Below are 21,734 nucleotides of genomic sequence, written 5' to 3'. Positions count from 1 at the left end.
GATATAGAATGAACTACAGGAATGACTAAAGGTGGAGCACATTTGGCAGCTGTTTAGGAGAGTTATACAATGTTTTGTGCACAGGTCTGTTCGTCTCAGCTTTAGGCTGATTGCAAATCTCACTCATTAGAATGCACAGCAGCACATTCAGCCAGGTAGCTCATACAGTCACAGACATTACAAATGACCTTCCTCTGTCACTCCTGATTGCGTTATTGACCTGGCATGACATGATGAGCAGACACAATTGGAAACTCCTACACATCATTTGGATAGATCGTGCAGAGATGAAGTCATCCGAAGAGGTTGTGTTTCAGTTGCAGATCAAGAACAGAAAATGCAGTGACAATCACAACAATTATAAAAACACATGAATCCTTTAAAACAACATGAAACAATAAGAAGACGCATGCCAAACTTAACAGGGACACCCCCAGGCCTCTGACTGTCAAATAAAATGTGGCCATCAGAAGACTGCAATGGCTTGAGAGAATAGGACCACTGTCAGAAATGTATGGACACTGTGCTGAAGTCCCCTCCCCAACCCTAGATGAATGGGAGGAGGAGGGGGGGGGGGGTCCACTGTGTGATACTTGGCTCGTGGATGGTGTGGAGACCACACCCTGACTATTTCTGTAGGAACTTATTATTTGTCCAAAGCCTACAGGTTAGAACTGACAACATATGCTGTAGATAAGACAGGTTTAGTCAACTTGCCAGCTACACCATACTTGAAGGTTGTTCTTATTGGTGTTAGACATACTGAGGTTATGGTTAGTTACCCAGCATAATCTGCGAATGCTGTATGTGTGTGTGTCTGTGTGTGTAGGTGTCACAGTCGGTCAGCAAGCAGGTAGCAAGCTATTGATAACCTCACAGTGGCATGCGTTTTGTGTGTATGCATGGCTATATGAACAGATTGGTTTAAGAGGGCATGTATATGGAGGATCATGGCTTCTTGGTTGGGCAATGCATTGCTCACGGCATGGAAACATGTGCGGTTATTTCTTTTTGCATTGCTAGCATGTGGTCTTCACAAAAAATAATGTTCCATTAAGTTTTACTCTGCATGCGCGAGCAGCCTGGGTTACTGTGGAGCTGTGCTGGTGTATGATTTACAGCTTCTGCTTGTGTTTGTGTGCTGATTGCTTCAAAGGACTGTAAGTGTCTGCCTGTATATACCCAAAAGGCTTTTCCCCATCCATACTGCACAATTGTTCTATGTTGGGCGTGCTTGTTGCATATGTTGATATGCTTTGCTCAGTGTGAACAAAAAACATTTGTATGGCCTTAAAAATTGAAATTGAATATCTTGATGGAGCTGATCTGAATTTCAAAAGATTTAAAGCTTCATGCAAAGCCCTATCTGTGTGCCCAAAATGTTCAGATATCATCGACCAAATAGAGCATGTGTCAGCTTCTCTAAAAAAGTTGATGAAACTTCACAAAAGTTGCTTTAATGTTGGGATTTGGCGAGATCAATTGCATGCCGTATTTTCAGAAATGTCATGGACGAAACCAAAAGTTACAGATGAAAATATTTGTTTGCATTTTGTTATGGGAAATTGAATGTAACTTTAACATCACAGAGGCATTGTGTGAGGGCTCAGAAATGGAAGATTGAAAAGTAGATACAGTTTTTTTTATAAGTAGCCATTTTATTAATTAATAAGGGTGTGATAAATGCTTTGTTTTCCATAACCTAACAAGGATTTCCCTGCCCATAAAACTAAGAAAAATGGAAAACACTCTAATAAAAAGGAATCTGTCCCTCATATTTATAAATACGACTAACCCATAGAGGTTTCAGATGGTCATTCAAGTTCAACAAAATAACAGTTATATTCAAACATAAACTTTGTAACCATGAAGCCTTGTAACCAGGGTAGGATCCCCCTCCCCAGGTTTAAAGAAGGATTTTCCAAATCAAAGTTCAAAATAAGAACGATCTTTGTTCTGAATACAACAGAAAAGTCTCCACACTCCAAAAGGCTTTCACTTGGCATTTAGATTGGCTTATGATTGAACACAATGTATCACTCATCAAAATGATTGTCCAAAGTTTCCACAAAACCAAAAAGTCTGTGGGCCTCATTACGACCCTGGTGGAATGGGTTTAACGGCCAGGTGAAGGTGCCGGCAACATTAAACCCATTCCGCCCTATTACGAGGTCAGACCAGATGTCCTTTGCGGGTCCCTATGAGCGCTCAAATGGGAATGGGGAATGTCTGGGTCGGGTTCCCTGAATGGGGAAATACCGGGCCCTCCAAAGTCGGAAGGGCACTGTGATTTCCCATTCAGGGACCCCATTCAGGGACCACGGACCCGGACCCGAGTTTGGAGGCTGCCTCCATACTCGTAATGAGGCCCTTTGTTTGGACTTTAAGTCAATACTTCAATATTATATATTATATTATATCTTTCGAAAAACAAATACTTCCACAATTCTTCTTCATCAACAATATTTTGTCAGGATGGGTTTACCACAATTCATCATAGCACACTGGTGAAATTGCCACTTTCTTTACACCACAATGCAGAACTTCACTTTCTTCTTCCTGGTTCACTAACCTGCCAGGTGTACCACTAATAACCCAATCGCCAAATCGCCAAACTTCCTATATCCGGCTCCAAAACTCTCACCATCACCTTATTATACAGGCCACCAGGTCCCATTGGTTCATTCGAGGAAGACCTTACTACTATCTTAACAAATAATTTTCAAACTACATCTCAATCCCTATTGCTAGGTGACTTTAACTTAGGTTACAAAGACCCTGAAGGCCTACAAGCAACCTTAATCGCAGACACTCTTGCTGAACTTGGCTTCACACAAAGAATATCATGCCCTACCCACAATAAAAAGGAGAACCCTTGACTTGGTGGCGAACTATAACTGCAATGCCTCCATTACCTCCATCACTCCACAGGCCTGGAGGGACCACCACCTCCTTACCTTTACTCTTAAAGCCATACCACCGCCCATCTTAAATAACTTAGCAGCCCATCTATACCTACCAGGAATAAGAAAAACATTACAGCTGACAAACTCATCCCACTACTACTACCCACCTTAAATGCCTTCCCTGAATCATCTGACCCCGCCGCCTTCATCAACACATACAATAATATAATGACCAAGGATCTTGACACTATTGGCTGCCTAAAGCTGAGAAAGAGAAAATCCAAGATGCACTTGAACTCATGGTTTACACCACATCTCAAATCATTGCGCATGAAAAAAAGAAAATGCATAACCACCTGGAGACACCACCCTTCTGATGACAACAAGGTTAACCTTAACCTCTTTTCAGCCCACTACAAAAAAGAAATAACGCACGGAAAACAAGACTCCTAAAATACTAGAATAGTGCAAGCGAATTCAAGTATAAAACAGCTGTTTACGATTCTTAAAGAAATTGAAACCCTTATCCCCATACCAAACAATTGCGAGAAGGACAACAAGTGGTCTATGGGTGTGCAAAATCCACTAACAGACAAAGTAGCATCCCTTCAGGTTAAGATTGCCAACAAAAATAAATAACATTCACAACCCCATCTTGCCCCTCAGCACGGCCTTACCTTCACATAAACCCTCTCACTGTTTCAACTTCTCCAAAGTCACCATCTTGGAAGTGGAAAAAGCAATCCTTACCCTCAAGCCTTCAAACTGCTATGGTGATCCTTGTTCGGCCCAAATAATCAAAGACGCTGCGAGAGAACTATCTGCATCCATTTGTAAACGTATCAATGCATCCTTCTCCACCGGCATGATCCCCAGCAATCTCAAGGAGTCCTGGGTACTCCCCCTACTTAAATAAAATACACTAGACCCCCCGATCCCCACCAACAACAGACCCATCACTACCGTTCCCTTCCTGCTTAAAATACTAGACAGGATTGCTTACCTCCAAATTCAACAGTACCTAGAGCAAAACCATCTATTAAGAGTTTGCCAGTCTGGATTCAGGCCCCAACATGGGACAGAAACTGCACTGATAGACCTCAAGGCACAAAATGATGCACTTAGGGATAATGGTAAAACTGCCCTGCTTATGCTAGTCAATCTCTCAGCTGCGTTTGATTTGGTAGATCACAAAGTCCTATGCAGCAACTTAGACTCAGCGGCACACTTCTCAAAAGAAGCTATAGGTTGGATTCAATCCTCCCTTAACAATAGGGCCATGCACGTCTTCTCCCCGACAGCATTTGATGACCCCATCACCTGTGGAGTGACTCAGGGCTCTTGTGTCTTCCCGACTCTGTACAACATTTTCACCAAGCCCCTTTTCGATGATCTTGATGATCTTGGTATCACCTATATTAACTATGCAGATAATACCCAGATCCTCTTACCAGTGATGGGAGACTTAGACAAGGATTTGACCTGGGTCAATAGAGTGTACCTCATCATCCAGGCATGGATGACCACACATGGCCTATGGCTGAATGATGACAAAACTGATCTCATCATTCTCGGCACCACTCCCAACTTCAACAAACTTGGCCCTAACTACTCCAGTTTCATCATCGACGGCAATACCATTAACGTCTCTAAATCAGTTAAAACACTAGGTTTTCACCTGGATGCCACTCTCTCTCTTTCACCAAACAGGTCAGCGACATGGCCTCTGCCACAGCTTATACCTGCAAGCTTATCAGAGCTGCCAAACCCTTCCTCTCTACTCCCAGTTGCATCACTTTATCTAGAGCTCTAATTCTCTCCCAATTAGACTATTGCAACACCCTCTACTTAGGAGCCAACAAATACATTATCAATAAAATTCAGATCCTGCAAAATAATGCCCTTAGAGAGGCACTAGGCCTAACCAAAAAAAGCACATTTCAGAGCATAGAAGAACTAAGAAATGTCTCAAGACTAATGACAAATTCCTAATGAAAATAGCCTCTCTCACCCATAAATGCCTACATAATGCTGTCGCTCTATACCTGTAAGAAAAATACAAGAGACAATCCTCCAACCGTCCTACTAGATTAACCAATACCAACTCCCTGACTGTCTCTAAATTCAGACTGTCTAAAACAGGGGGACACAGCTGACAGTAAAAGCCACACAGCTGTGGAATTCCCTATCCCCTGCCATTAAAGCTGACCAAAATTACCCCCACTTCCGACATAATATCATCGACTGGTTTAAAGATAATGAACACTGAAACCTGAACAGCCACAACCAACTGTAAATACTGTATATATCTTAACTCCCTGTCCTCTTATGGCTGATAGCCCTGCTTCCCTCCTTATATATAAGTATCACATACTTATCTTTCCAATTGTTAATACCTGTATTATACTGCTTTGTAGTCTGTATCCGATAATTCCCTTGATATTTCTTGCACCCAACAAGCTTTTCCCTCCTGTATGAATATATTTCCTCCCACGTATTAATGTCCTTTACTTGTCTACTGTATGTATTGCCCAGCACTGTAACCAAGCTGAGAATCCCCTTGCTACATTTTTGCGCCCTGATACCCTCGGGTCTGGCGCACATTAGAAATAATAAAACAAACAAACAAACCCCTTTCCTGGTATACTCACCTGCCAGAATATTAAAAAAGCCTAAGACTTCTACAAGTACTATGTGGTTAGGCATTCTTCAAACTTTAGAACAGTCTTTGACTTTCAACAAAATTGAAATTCACAATGTGTTCTGTGATGCAATGCACATTGGTGCTGTTTGTTGCACTAATTGTTCTGCCACATACAATGCAGTTTATGTTCCTCTTCTATTGATAGTTTCTATAAGGAGGGCTTCATTGCTGCACTTTTGTGTTCCTACTTTCACATCAGGTAACTGCTGGTAATGCCAGTTTGTTATAATTGCCCTTCTTTGGCTTAGGTGATGCTGGTTGCTGTCTTTGTTCAAATATTTCAACCTTTTAATTTGGCAATGATGGTTACAGTCTTTCTTAAATAGTGTCCCCTCTTTACTTTGTCCATTATTGTTACAGTCTTTCTTAAGTATTGTCCCCTCTTGGCTTTGGTAATGATGGGTACAATGTCTGTTAAATGTTGCACTCTCTTTATAGTTGTAATCATTCTTCTCTTGCTTTCTTTCAAAATGAGTATAAGACTGACATGGCTTTTTTTCATTAGTTTGATGTTCAAATTGCCTGTAAGCAGCCAGCGGTCGACTACGGAGCACACCAGAAGTACTTAACAAAGGCCAACCCATTGGTCTCTCTCTACATATCCGCTCGATCCGCTACTGTCACAACACCTGCTTCTTCTGTCAGTTCCTGAACTTCTGACAGCTTCGGTTGTATTCCCGTAGCCCGCGCTGTTGGGAATGGAGTCTGTCTTGTTCCTTGTGCACTGCAGTGCTTGCTAGCCACCGGAGCATAGCGCAAAATAAGGAGAGCTTCTCTCTCGCATGGGACAGTCTGTCAAAGTACCGCTTCCCACTGTGCAACCTCTGAACTTCAGGTTTCCAACTTCAAAGACTCGCTCGGAACCATAATCCACAACAAAAACAGTGGTCGATCCTGCGTCTTCACTTCTCTGCCTCTGCTGCTCCCACTGCTACTTGGCACATCTTCTAATTGCCTGCAACTAAAGGGGCTTTCAAAATTCAAATGTCCTGCTCAGGTGTGGCTCATTAGAACCACTAGACTACACACTGCAGTTTTGTACCTCTAAGCCCCTCTTCCTTGTCCCGTTACTTAGAGCAGTATGGGACTTGAAGTCCCTAATGTTCTGGTTCCTTTTTATATCAATGGTTTCAAGTCTAGCCTCATTTAATTCACTGTTTATAGATTACACCTTTAGTGGAGGATTTTGGAGGGTTTCACGGTTGGTTCTTGATGCCATAGCTGAAACCTATGTTGGAATTATAATTATCAGAATAATAATGTTCTGATCACTATATATTTTATTTCCACGTTGATCATAAATGTTTTCACTAACAGTCTGCGTAATTTTGAGAAAGGAAGCCTTTCTCTGACAACAAGCCATTAGGTATTCCAGCATTCTGGAAATATCACCCTCTGAAGAGGAGGAATACTGTGTCTCTTCTACCGGAGTCATCGTATTGCCTTGGTGGCTTTCTCCTCCCAGGTGATCTGACCGGTTAATACCACCCACAGGGTTTGGATCATGCACCAACTGCCTTCCCCTGGCCACCTTCGAAGAGACTTTACACAGGGATTATGTGAGGACTCCAGACACAGGATTCATCACAATAGGCACACAGTTCCAAGTAGGTTCAGAAGGTTGTGTTATTCTCTCATTATTAGTTGGAAAAAAATATTTTACAAAAGAGTGAAGGTTAAAACAACACAAACTTAAAGTTTACAAACATCATAAATATTAACATACGGTAACACCATAATAAACTGTATGAATAAATAAAAAGCAATATATCTATTAAAAACAAATATCACAGTACCCTTAACTCACCCTGTTTTCATTTTGCAATATTTTGTTTTTGTTCTAAAATGCTGTATAGTAAAAGTAATGTGTTATGTGAATGTTTGTTTTTAATAAAAATGTTAAACTGATTATATTTCTTTTTCTTTTTAATGTGTATTAGATTTGTGCTACTTTTTTTAGTATTTACAGCTTGCATTAATTACTACATTTAATTTAGCAAACATATTACTTGTTTGTGTAATGACTAAAAATGTTGTTCATATGGTATTTGTAGAAAAAATATTACTACGGTTGTACTGTATATTTTTAATTCTCGTTTAGTTGAGCATAGGTTTTTTATATTGCTATGTTTATTGTTTAGTGAGTTATATGTATTTATAATTACATGTACATTGATAATTGATATTGTTGTATATGTAAATTATGACACTTGAATGATTATGTATATTTTGTTTGTGTAAGTTTATTTTTTAAATATTCTGTTTATTTTTTAAATTGCAGTTTTTTGGAGGAATTATACTTGTGTATATTACATTTTAAGTTTATTATGTAGTAATTGTGTATTACAAAAATGTTTTATACTTTCCTTTAACATATAGGTTTACATTTAATGTACTTTTGAATGATGTTACGTGTCATGCATTTACTTGTTTTATGTGTCAAATTATATAATAATATTGCATGCCTTTGAGTGAGTTACGATTAACCTGATATTTTGTTTTTGTAGATGGTTTGTTTTTAGTAATACAGTGTATTATATTACATTCATGTTATTATTTATGATGTTTCTAGGCTTTACATTTTTGTTGGTTTAACATTAACTCATTAAAAAAAAAACTCACAATTGTTTACGGATTCATGATTATTGCTTTTGAGCGTTTGTTGTTATACTATAAGATCATGTAGCATAAGTGTGTATGTGTCATAAAACCATAATGTATGACAGTGTGTGGCATAAGTGTATGTGTCATAAGTGCATGTGTTTTAAGTTTCTGTGTAGTAAGAGCTTGTGTCATAAGATTGTGTCATGTGTGTTGAAGGAGCATGTGTTGTAGGAGCATATGACTGGTTAATACCACCTCCAGGGTTAGGATCATGTAGAGGCTGCCTTCCCATGGCCACCAGACTTTAGGCAGGGATTATGTGAGGACTCCACATGCCGGATTCATCACAATTGGCAGACAGGTCCAAGTAGGTTCAGAAGTTTGTCTTATTCTCTAAAAAAATTATAATAATAAGTTTACAAACATCAGAAATAATTACATTAAGGTAAAAACATAATAAACTGTATTCATTAATTAAAAAAAACAATATAGGTATTAAAATGTAATATCACAGTAAGCTTAAGTCACCCTGTTTTGTTTTGAAATATTTAGTTTTTGTTCTAAAATGTTGTATAGTGAAAGTAATGTGTTATGTGAATATTTGTGTTTAATAAAAATCTTAAACTAATTTTTTTATTTATTTGATTTTTTCTTTTTTAAATTCTTTTTATTGACTTTACAAAAATGATAAACTTTATCCCTCCCCCGGCCCCCGTGAAGACCACCTCATCTCTTCCAATCGCTGAGGAGGTATGTGGCCCATGTACTCAATAGAGATCCAATAACTTTAGGTGTTGTGGACACCATTGTGCCCTGTGGTCGTCTTTCAAGAGTGTCAATGTTTCTCCCCGCAATTTGCGGCAGATTGTTATTCATTGTGTATGATGCTCACTCCAGGGTGACCAATTCCCATACCTTTCTCAACCAGTCCTGAATCGTGGGGTAGTTGGCCCTTTCCAGTTCCAGGCTATGAGAGTCATTGTGGCCAAAGCGAGGACCGCTCTTGCTTTCTCCCGGCTCCTAGGTTCTCCATTCCATTATCCCCTGGCAGTCCCAACAAAATGTGCTCTGGGGTCTGTTGTTGCCTCGTCCAAAGGTCTGAATTTGCACGTGTGACACCTCCTCCCAAAATGGTGCTATTTTTGGGAATTTCCACCATATGTGGGCCATCGTGCCCTTCTGCCCGCAACCCATCCAGCAGTCCCCTTACGTTCCCGGGTATATGCGGGCGGGATTATAATGCCACCCAAATAGGATCTTGTACCATGTTTTCTGTAGTTTAGAGGCTTTGGCCAGTTTGGGGATTCTCCTCCACTGTCTTTCCCAGTCTTCCCTCCTCTTCTCTTGCCCCAACATCTGCTCCAATTGACTCATGTAGTTCCATGACGCTCTGGGGGTAGTGTTGCCAAAGATCTTATTTCCGAACTCAGTAGCCAGCGCCTTAGCTGCGCGTATCTAAGCCTCTCCCCTTCATCCACGCCAAACTCTTGCTTGCAGTCTATGAAAGAGCATATGGCCTGGCCCTGAAACATACCTCAGATTACTCTGCAGCTGCCCTCCCTCCATTGCCCAAATGCCCCCCATTCCTTCACTGGTGTGCAGTCTCAATTATTAAAGATGGGGTGAAGGGGGAGGGGAACGTTGTGATTGCGTTTCTCCCAACCAGTCTGTCTCAGACGTCCGCTACTAATTTGGCTATTGTGCTCTTGTACATATTTTGTGGCCTGTGATATTTCGGAAGCCATAGTACCTCCCTTAAGTCATGCTGTGCCAGAGCCTGGTCCATTACAGCCCATTGCTTGTCCACTGTCCCCACAAACCATTCCTTCAGCATCTCGATTTGCATAGCCAAATAATATTCTTGGAAATTGGGAAGGGTGATTCCCCCCTCCCTCCTTGGAGCCATCAAGATCTGACTGCCGACCCTTGCCTTCTTCCCTTCCCACACAAACTCGCTTACCATTTTCTTCAGATCCCTCAACAAGGCCATCAGTACTGCTACTGGGATTGCCTGAAATAAATATAGAAGGCGGAGGAGCATTACCATTTTTACTGTCGCTATTCTCCCCGACCATGAAATCCTGAAGCTCTTCCACTTTGGGAGGTCCCTCGCTATGTCCTTCACTATGGGTGGATAGTTTGCTCCATACCACTTTGCCAAATGTGGGGTAATATTCACTCACAAGTATTTAATCCTCCCATGACTGTGGACAAAGGGTGTAGCTTCTCTCAGGTGCTCAATTTCCCCTCTCCTCACAGTGAGGTTCAGCGAATCCGATTTACTGAAATGGATCTGTAGGTCTGACGCCACCCCAAACTCGCCCAGCAACCCCATGCATGCTTGTATCGATCTCCTTGGGCTGGTTAATGCTAGAAGCATAATGTCGATGAACACCGCTACTTTGTGTTGTGTATCTACAAAGGGAAAACCTTGTATGTCACCTGTTTCCCTGATTGCCTGGAGTAATGGCTCCAGGAAGATTGCATAGAGAAGAGGAGAGTGTGTACATCCCTGTTTCGTCCCTCTTCCCAGGTTATTGGGACGTGACATTGCACCGTTCACCGCAGGGCGTGTGACCAGCGCGTGGTAGTTGCATTTTACAATAATCTGGAAGTCCCCTCAAAGGCCTATCTTATCCATTACTCGGAACAGAAGCGTCCACTCCACGTGGTCAAATGCTTTTTCCGCATCCAATGACAAAAGGACCGCAGGAGTGTCTGCTTTCTGGGATTTTTCTACAAGGTGGGCCAACCTTCTGATGTGGTCTGTCGTCTGCCTGCCACAAATCCTGATTGGTCCTGGTGAATCAGGGAGGGGAGACACCCATCCAATCTGTTTGCCAGTATTTTGGTGTACATTTTTGCATCAACATTAATAAGTGCGATAGGCCTATAGGATGTGCATTTCCGCCGGGTCATTATTTGTTTTTATGATCAGGGATATTTTTGCCTCTTCCATAGAGGGGGTAACACTCCCCTTTGTCTTGAATGTGGTATATAGATGTGTCATATATGGTGTCAAGGTTGCAGAAAACGTTTTGTAGAAGAAAGTCGTATGTCCTCTGAGCCTGGCACTTTGTTGGGGGGCAGCTTCATGATTACCCTTCTCACTTCCTCTTTCGCAATTTCCCTCCACAGCTGGTCCAAGGTTTCTCTCTCTCTACTGCGGGCAGTTGGACCTTTTCCAGAAACTCCATCTGTTTTTGGCTCGGGGGTCCTGCGAGGAGTAGAGACTTTCATAAAATTTGCTAGACACTCTTGGATATCCTCCATGCGAGTGAGGTGTTCCTCCTTTTATCCCGTATAACCAAAATTGTATTCCTTTCCCCAGCCCCTCTTAGAAGCCTTGCTATCAGTGCATCAGCCATATTGGCTTTGGCGTAGTATGTCTGCTGCGCAAATAGAAGTGCCCCTTCTGCCTTTTTCATTCTTAAGACCCCTAGCTATTGGACTGTCCTTCGGTAAGCTTTCTGCGAGTGCCTCAAGGGTGTTTCTCCCACTCTTTTCCTGGCATCCTCTACTTCATCTTCTAGATGGGCCTACAATGATGTTATCTGCTTCTTTCTTAGCACACTCCCAGCTATGATTTCCCCTCGCATGGTAGCCTTAAAGGAGTCCCATCAAGTGCTTTCCCCCGTGTCGGCACTATTATTAAGTTCAAAGTACCCCTTATCTTTCCCTCAGGACCTCTCTGATTACCGGATCCCTCAGCAGACCCGCCGGCATTCTTCAACTCCACACCCCTGGTGCCTTCGGCTATAGTTGAAATCCCATGTATATTACCTTGTGGTCCGCTATCCCAAGGGGGCTGACCGCCACCTCTTCGACTCTAACCAGAAGTGAAGCCGACACCCAGATATAGGGGTCGATTCATGGAAATAATGTGCGCTGAAAATTCCCGCGCAGAGGTGCCAAAAACGTGCAAATCGCAGGAAAAGTGTGAAAATCGCAGTGCAAGTCGAAAATCGCGGGAAAACCAGCGCACAGCTATTCATGGAAGTCCGTGCGCGAGAAAAACATTGGATGTGCGCTAAAAATGTGCACCGCACACGCCGGCGCACAGGTCATCCAACAGCGTGTGCCACGGCCACTGCGAAATTGCACATAGCGCGGCGCACATCACAAAAGTAGGCGGAACATGGGGCGTAACACTCGGAATGGGGAACAACGCGTGAAAATATGGGCGTCACGGGGGAAGTACAGGAGGCAAGTACGCGGAACGCCCACACGCTTGCCTACAACCCATATTCATGGAATCGAATAGGGCAAACCAGCTCACGGTCAAAGACGCGCACAGGGCCAAACAAGTACGCCACAAGAAAGCAGGCGGTAGCGCCCCTGCGACTTAAAAAAATGTGCGCCAAAATGTGCGCTAACAAAAAGCACCCATATACAGCCATGATTAATGGGCCATTCAGTGGCCCTCTAGGACAAATGAGGTGCAAAGGGGCACCGACAAACACGGACTCCCGCTGTGTGAAAAATAGAGTGTGCGCGCATTCCTGGGTGCGCAGGAAGTTCCACACGCGATTGGCCTCGGTTCGTGTACTTCGGGGTGCGCGGGAAGTTCCACACGCGATTAGCCTGGGTACGTGTACTACGGGGTGCGTGGGAAGTTCCACATGCGATTGGCCTGGGTCGGTGGGGGTGCGCGGGAAGTCCCACACGCGAGTGGCCTGGGTACGTGTACTTCGGGGTGCGCGGGAAGTTCCACACGCGATTGGCCTGGGTAGGTGAGGGTGCACGGGAAGTTCCACACGCGATTGGCCTGGGTACGTGTACTTCGGGGTGCGTGGGAAGTTCCACACGCGATTGGCCTGGGTATGTGTACTACGGGGTGCGCGGGAAGTTCCACACGCAATTGGCCTGGGTAGGTGGGGGTGCGCGGGAAGTTCCACACGCGATTGGCCTGGGTACGTGTACTTCGGGGTGCGCGGGAAGTTCCACACGCGATTGGCCTGGGTACGTGTATTCCGAGGTGCGCGGGAAGATTCACACGTGATTTCTGCAGGGTACATGTATTTCGGTGGTGCCGGGGAATGCTACACATGGTTTGGCCATGTGGGTCCTCCCAGGTGTTCCCTCTACACCCTCCACGGCCCCTGCAGGCAGCCCACACCACAGGGTACTACCCTGCACCCCTGCTCATGTCCCACAGGCAACCCATCTACCATGGCCATGCCCACCAGCCAACCCACATGTCACCTTGCACTACTGATCACTAACACATGTCTCCCATCACCCCCACCCCCCAGCAGTGCAGGGGCAGCCTCCAACAGGCCCCTACTCATGTCCAACTCATGTCTCCCTGCAACCCCACCCCCCAGCAGTGCAGGGGCAGCCTCCACCAGGCTCCCACACATGTCCCCCTGCACCCCCACCCCCCAGCCACCAGGGGCAGCCTCCACCAGGCCCCCAATCATGTCTACCACCACCCCCACCCCCCAGCAGTGCAGGGGCAGCCTCCACCAGGCCCCCACTCATGTCTACCACCACCCCCACCCCCCAGCAGTGCAGGGGCAGCCTCCACCAGGTCCCCACCCATATCTACCACCACCCCCACCCCCCAGGCCACCAGGGGCAGCCTCCACCAGGCCCCCACTCATGTCTACCACCACCCCCACACCCCAGCAGTGCAGGGGCAGCCTCCACCAGGCCCCCACTCATGTCTCCCTGCACCCCCACCCCCCAGCAGTGCAGGGGCAGCCTCAACCAGGCTCCCAAACATGTCCACATGCACCCCCACCCCCCAGCCACCAGGGGCAGCCTCCACCAGGCCCCCACTCATGTCTACCACCACCCCCACCCCCCAGCAGTGCAGGGGCAGCCTCCACCATGCCCCCACCCATGTCTACCACCACCCCCACCCCCCAGCAACCAGGGGCAGCCTCCACCAGGCCCCCACTCATGTCTACCACCACCCCCACCCCCCAGCAGTGCAGGGGTAGCCTCCACCAGGCCCCCACTCATTTCTCCCTGCACCCCCACCCCCCAGCAGTGCAGGGGCAGCCTCCACCAGGCTCCCACACATGTCCCCCTGCACCCCCACCCCCCAGCCACCAGGGTCAGCCTCCACCAGGCCCCCACTCATGTCTACCACCACCCCCACCCCCCAGCAGTGCAGGGGCAGCCTCCACCAGCCCCCCACTCATGTCTACCACCACCCCCACCCCCCAGCCACCAGGGGCAGCCTCCACCAGGCCCCCACTCATGTCCCCTATCAACCCCACCCCCCAGCAGTGCAGGGGCAGCCTCCACCAGGCCCCCACTCATGTCTACCACCACCCCCACCCCCCAGCAGTGCAGGGGAAGCCTTCACCAGGCCCCACTCATGTCTACCACCACCCCCACCCGCCAACCACCAGGGGCAGCCTCCACCAGGCCCCCACTCATGTCCCCTATCACCCCCAGCCACCATGGGCAGCCTCCACCAGGCTCCCACACATGTCCCCCTGCACCCCCACCCCCAGCCACCAGGGGCAGCCTCCACCAGGTCCCTACTCATGTCCCCTATTACCCCCACCCCCCAGCAGTGCATGGGCAGCCTCCACCAGGCCCCCACTCATGTCTCCCATCACCCCTACTCCCCAGCAGTGCAGGGGCAGCCTCCACCAGGCCCCCACTCATGTCCCCTATCACCCCCACCCCCCAGCAGTGCAGGGGCAGCCTCCACCAGGCCCCCACCCATGTCTACCACCACCCCCACCCCCCAGCCACCAGGGGCAGCCTCCACCAGGCCCACACTCATGTCTTCCATCAACCCCACCCCCCAGCAGCCAGGGGCAGCCTCCACCAGGCTCCCACACATGTCCCCATGCACCCCCACCCCCCCAGCCACCAGGGGCAGCCTACACCAGGCCCCCACTCATGTCCTCTATCACCCCCACCAACCAGCAGTGCAGGGGCAGCCTCCACCAGGCCCCCACCCATGTCTACCACCACCCCCACCCCCCAGCCACCAGGGGCAGCCTCCACCAGGCCCCCCTCATGTCCCCTTTTACCCCCACCCCCCAGCCACCAGGGGCAGCCTCCACCAGGCCCCCGCTCATGTCCCCTTTCACCCCCACCCCCCCAGCCACCAGGGGCAGCCTCCACCAGGCTCCCACACATGTCCCCCTGCACCCCCACCCCCCAGGGGCAGCCTCCACCAGGCCCCCACTCATGTCCCCTATCACCCCCACCACCCAGCAAGCAGTGCAGGGGCAGCCTCCACCAGGCCCCCACTCATGTCTCCCATCACCCCCACCCCCCAGCAGTGCAGGGGCAGCCTCCACCAGGCCCCCACTCATGTCCCCTATCACCCCCAGGCACCAGGGGCAGCCTCCACTAGGCTCCGACACATGTCCCCCTGCACCCCCACCCCCCAGCAGTGCAGGGGCAGCCCCCACCAGGCCCCCACACATGTCCCCCTGCACCCCTACCCCCCAGCCACCAGGGACAGCCTCCACCAGGCCCCCACTCATGTCCCCTATCACCCCACCCCCCAGCCACCAGGGGTAGCCTCCACCAGGCTCCCACACATGTCCCCCTGCACCCCCACCCCCCAGCCACCAGGGGCAGCCTCCGCCAGGCCCCCACTCATGTCTACCACAACCCCCACCCCCCAGCAGTGCAGGGGCAGCCTCCACCAGGCCCCCACTCATGTCTCCCATCACCCCCAGCCCCCAGCAGTGGAGGGCAGCCTCCACCAGGCCCCCACACATGTCTCCCATCACCCCCACCCCCCTGACACCAGGCGCAGCCTCCACCAGGCCCCCTCTCATGTCTCCCATCACCCCCACCCCCAGCAGTGCAGGGGCAGCCTCCACCAGGCCCCCACTCATGCCTCCCATCTCCCCCACCCCCCAGCCACCAGGGGCAGCCTCCACCAGGCCCCCACCCATGTCCCCCTGCATCCCCACCCCCAGCCACCAGGGGCAGTCACCACCAGGCCCCCACTCATGTCTACGACCACCCCCACCCCCCAGCAGTGCAGGGGCAGCCTCCACCAGGCCCCCACCCATGTCTCCCATCACCCCCACCCCCCTGCCACCAGGCGCAGCCTCCACCAGGCCCCCACTCATGTCTCCCATCACCCCCACACCCCAGCAGTGCAGGGGCAGCCTCCACCAGGCCCCCACTCATGTCTCCCATCACCCCCACCCCCCAGCAATGCAGGGGCTGCCTCCACCAGGCCCCCACTCATGTCCCCTATCACCCCCACCCCCCAACCACCAGGGGCAGCCTCCACCAGGCACACACCCATGTCTCCCATCACCCCCACCCCCCTGCCACCAGGGGCAGCCTCCACCAGGCCCCATCACCCCCACCCCCCAGCAGTGCAGGGGCAGCCTCCACCTAGCCCCCACTCATGTCTCCCATCACCCCCACCCCCCAGCAGTGCAGGGGCAGCCTCCACCAGGCCCCCACCCATGTCTACCACCACCCCCAACCCCCAGCCACCAGGGGCAGCCTCCACCAGGCCCCCACTCATGTCTCCCATCAACCCCACCCCCAGCCACCAGGGGCAGCCTCCACCAGGCCCCCACACATGTCCCCCTGCACCCCCACCCCCCAGCCACCAGGGGCAGCCTACACCAGGCCCCCACTCATGTCCCCTATCACCCCCACCCCCCAACAGTGCAGGGGCATCCTCCACCAGGCCCCCACCCATGTCTACAACCACCCCCACCCCCCAGACACCAGGGGCAGCCTCCACCAGGCCCCCACTCATGTCCCCTTTCACCCACACCCCCCAGCCACCAGGGGCAGCCTCCACCAGGCTCCCACACATGTCCCCCTGCACCCCCCCCCAGCCACCAGGGGCAGCCTCCACCAGGCCCCCACTCATGTCCCCTATCACCCCCACCACCCAGCAGTGCAGGGGCAGTCACCACCAGGCCCCCACTCATGTCTACGACCACCCCCACCCCCCAGCAGTGCAGGGGCAGCCTCCACCAGGCCCCCACCCATGTCTCCCATCACCCCCACCCCCCTGCCACCAGGCGCAGCCTCCACCAGGCCCCCACTCATGTCCCCTATCACCCCCACCCCCCAACCACCAGGGGCAGCCTCCACCAGGCCCACACTCATGTCTCCCATCACCCCCACCCCCCTGCCACCAGGGGCAGCCTCCACTAGGCCCCATCACCCCCACCCCCCAGCAGTGCAGGGGCAGCCTCCACCTGCCCCCACTCATGTCTCCCATCACCCCCACCCCCCAGCAGTGCAGGGGCAGCCTCCACCAGGCCCCCACCCATGTCTACCACCACCCCCAACCCCCAGCCACCAGGGGAAGCCTCCACCAGGCCCCCACTCATGTCTCCCATCAACCCCACCCCCAGCCACCAGGGGCAGCCTCCACCAGGCCCCCACACATGTCCCCCTGCACCCCCACCCCCCAGCCACCAGGGGCAGCCTACACCAGGCCCCCACTCATGTCCCCTATCACCCCCACCCCCCAGCAGTGCAGGGGCAGCCTCCACCAGGCCCCCACCCATGTCTACCACCACCCCCACCCCCCAGCCACCAGGGGCAGCCTCCACCAGGCCCCCACTCATGTCCCCTTTCACCCACACCCCCCAGCCACTAGGGGCAGCCTCCACCAGGCTCCCACACATGACCCCCTGCACCCCCACCCCCCAGCCACCAGGGGCAGCCTCCACCAGGCCCCCACTCATGTCCCCTATCACCCCCACCACCCAGCAGTGCAGGGGCAGTCACCACCAGGCCCCCACTCATGTCTACGACCACCCCCACCCCCCAGCAGTGCAGGGGCAGCCTCCACCAGGCCCCCACCCATGTCTCCCATCACCCCCACCCCCCTGCCACCAGGCGCAGCCTCCACCAGGCCCCCACTCATGTCTCCCATCACCCCCACCCCCCAGCAGTGCAGGGGCAGCCTCCACCAGGCCCCCACTCATGTCCCCTATCACCCCCAGCCACCAGGGGCAGCCTCCACCAGGCTCCCACACATGTCCCCCTGCACCCCCACCCCCCAGCAGTGCAGGGGCAGCCCCCACCAGGCCCCCACACATGTCCCTCTGCTCCCCTACCCCCCAGCCACCAGGGGCAGCCTCCACCAGGCCCCCACTCATGTCTCCCATCAACCCCACCCCCCATCAGTGCAGGGGCAGCCTCCACCAGGCCCCCACCCATGTCTACCACCACCCCCACCCCCCAGGGGCAGCCTCCACCACGCCCCCACTCATGTCCCCTATCACCCCCAGCCCACCAGGGGCAGCCTCCAACAGGCTCCCACACATGTCCCCCTGTAGCCCCACCCCCCAGCCACCAGGGGCAGCCTCCACCAGGCCCCCACTCATGTCCCCTATCACCCCCACCCTCCAGCCACCAGGGGCAACCTCCACCAGGCCCCCACCCATGTCTACCACCACCCCCACACCCCAGCCACAAGGGGACGCCTCCACCAGGCCCCCATTCATTTCCCCTATCACTCCCACCCCCCAGCCACCAGGGGCAGCCTCCACCAGGCCCCCACTCATGTCTACCACCACCCCCACCCCCCAGCAGTGCAGGGGCAGCCTCCACCAGGCCCCCACTCATGTCTCCCATCACCCCCAGCCCCCAGCAGTGGAGGGGCAGCCTCCACCAGGCCCCTACCCATGTCTCCCATCACCCCCACCCCCCTGCCACCAGGCGCAGCCTCCACCAGGCCCCCACTCATGTCTCCCACCACCCCCACCCCCCAGCAGTGCAGGGGCAGCCTCCACCAGGCCCCCACTCATGTCTCCCATCACCCCCACCCCCCAGCGCAGGGGCAGCCTCCACCAGGCCCCCACCCATGTCTCCCATCGCCCCCACCCCCCTGCCACCAGGCGCAGCCTCCACCAGGCCCCCACTCATGTCTCCCATCACTCCCAGTGCAGGGGCAGCCTCCACCAGGCCCCCACTCATGTCCCTTATCACCCCCACCCCCCAGCCACCAGGGGTAGCCTCCACCAGGCCCCCACCCATGTCTCCCATCACCCCCACCCCCCTGCCACCAGGGGCAGCCTCCACCAGGCCCCATCACCCCCACCCCCAGCAGTGCAGGGGCAGCCTCCACCAGGCCCCCACTCATGTCTCCCATCACCCCCACCCCCCAGCAGTGCAGGGGCAGCCTCCACCAGGCCCCCATTCATGTCCCCTATCACCCCCACCCCCCAGCCACCAGGGGCAGCCTCCACCAGGCCCCCACTCATGTCCCCTATCACCCCCACCCCCCAGCAGTGCAGGGGCATCCTCCACCAGGCCCCCACCCATGTCTACCACCACCCCCAACCCCCAGCCACCAGGGGCAGCCTCCACCAGGCTCCCACACATGTCCCCCTGCATCCCCACCCCCCAGCCACCAGGGGCAGCCTACACCAGGCCCTCACTCATGTCTCCTATCACCCCCACCCCCCAGCAGTGCAGGGGCAGCCTCCACCAGACTCCCACAAATGTCCCCCTGCACCCCCAACCCCCAGCCGTGCGATTGGCCTGGGTACGTGTACTTCGGGGTGCGTGGGAATTTCCACACGCGATTGGCCTGGGTACGTGTACTTCAGGGTATGCGTGAACTTCCACACGCGATTGGCCTCGGTACGTGTACTTCGGGCTGCGCGGGAAGTCCCACACACGATTGGCCTGGGTATGTGTACTACGGGGTGCGCGTGAACTTCCACATGCGATTGGACTGGGATCGTGTACTTCGGGGTGCGTGTGAACTTCCACACGCGATTGGCCTTAGTACGTGAACTTCGGGGTGCGCGGGAAGTCCCACACGCGATTGGCCTGGGTATGTGTACTACGGGGTGCGCGTGAAATTCCACATGCGACTGGGCCTGGGAGAGCGTGCTACGTGTATTCCTGGGGTGGGCGGGAAGATTCACACGTTCGCCTACGACATGCTGAACAATAAATGGTCCAATCCTGAGACACGTACGCCAGCCTGAAGCAGGCGTACGTTGACCCGCGCAGCATAAAAGTGCGCGCAAACAACAAACAAGCTCATACACCAGGATGAATATACCATTCCTAGCAGCAGTGGCCGTGGGTTACCAAAGGAGGAGGAGGAGGAGGATAGTGAGGGCCCGAATTTTCACTCCCAGAACCAGCTTTTTTTGGATGCCTGATGACCAGGTGTATGGGAGGTACAGGTTTCCCCCACACATAATACTGGACCTGGTCAGTGAGTGGGAGGATGACCTCACATCACCCACCCTGTGCTCCCAAGCACTCAGCCCCCTGGAGAAGGTCCTCAATGTACTGCACTTCTTGGCCACAGGATCATTTCAGCGGACAAGTGCCATAGTGGGTGGGGTGTCACAGGCCACGCAGTCACACTGCCTACAGCAGGTCTTGAACATCATCACTGCACGCCCATCAGTCCGTAGGCACATACACCTGCCCAGGACACCTGCAGAAAGGCAGGCTGCCACCCTCGATTTCTACAGTGTGGCACAATTCCCAAAAGTGCTAGGTGCCATTGACTGCACCCATGTGGCACTACGTCCCCCCAGGGCATCTGAGCACATCTATAGGAACCGCAAGCACTGGCATTCCATCAACGCGCAGGTAGTATGTAATGCTAACGGAATCATCACCTCAGTATATGCCAACTATCCAGGGTCCACCCACGACAGCTTCATTTACCGAATGTCTACCCTAAGCCGGGACCTAGAAGCTGGGCGGCATGGCGATACATGGCTGCTTGGTGAGCATGAATGCGACTGCACATGCATGCATGTCAGATGCAGAGTTATGTCACTACCCCACTAATGATACCCATCACCTCCTCGCAGGAAGTTCCACACGCGATTGGTGGAAATCCACGTGTGCTCTGTCATCACGTGTAATGAGGGAAACACCCGCGCGCGTCACGTCACAGATGCGCTTACGGGCTAAGGGCCTTTGGTCCAATGAAATCGCATATGCATGCTGACGTGCATATGCGCTAAGGGCCTTTCCTCGATTCACACGCAGACGTGCAGGATTTTCACGTGCCAAATCACTCTGTATCAAGCTGGCCACGCGTAAGCACACGGAAGACCACGCTCCTGCCCAGAAGGCCGAATTACTGCCCCCCAGAGCCCCGAGCAGGCTCCAACCTGCCATCAGCTGCTGCCTGACTGCCTGCTGCCCACGTGCCCTGCCATATGCTGCCTGCACATCAGCCAGAGGTGCTGTTGCTGTGACCACCCCTGCTGGAACCGAAGACTCCCGACTGGGATTCCATCGCTCCAAAGCCCAGCCCCAGGACCCAGTTGCCCACCCATTCCTGCCTCTGGGGTTGTCATGTCGGGCACTGCAACATCTGGCACCACTGACAACCCCCGGCCAGAGAGGTAGAGGGGCACCAGCTTCAGTGCCAGGGAAGTTGGTGTCCTGGTGGAGCAAGTCCTGGGGCAGTATGATGCCCTCTACGGAAGTGTGCGCGCCGACAAGGAAGGACGGACTCGGATCTGGACAGACATCGTGACTGCCATCAATGCGAGGGGGTGGCAGTCCGCGACTTCCAACATGTCAAGAAGCGCTGGGAGGACTTCAGGTTCAGG

Source organism: Ambystoma mexicanum, chromosome 14, assembly GCF_040938575.1.
Source record: "Ambystoma mexicanum isolate Mex_15411 chromosome 14, UKY_AmexF1_1, whole genome shotgun sequence".
In the NCBI taxonomy this organism is placed as follows: domain Eukaryota; kingdom Metazoa; phylum Chordata; class Amphibia; order Caudata; family Ambystomatidae; genus Ambystoma; species Ambystoma mexicanum.
This window is presented reverse-complemented; position numbering follows the sequence as displayed.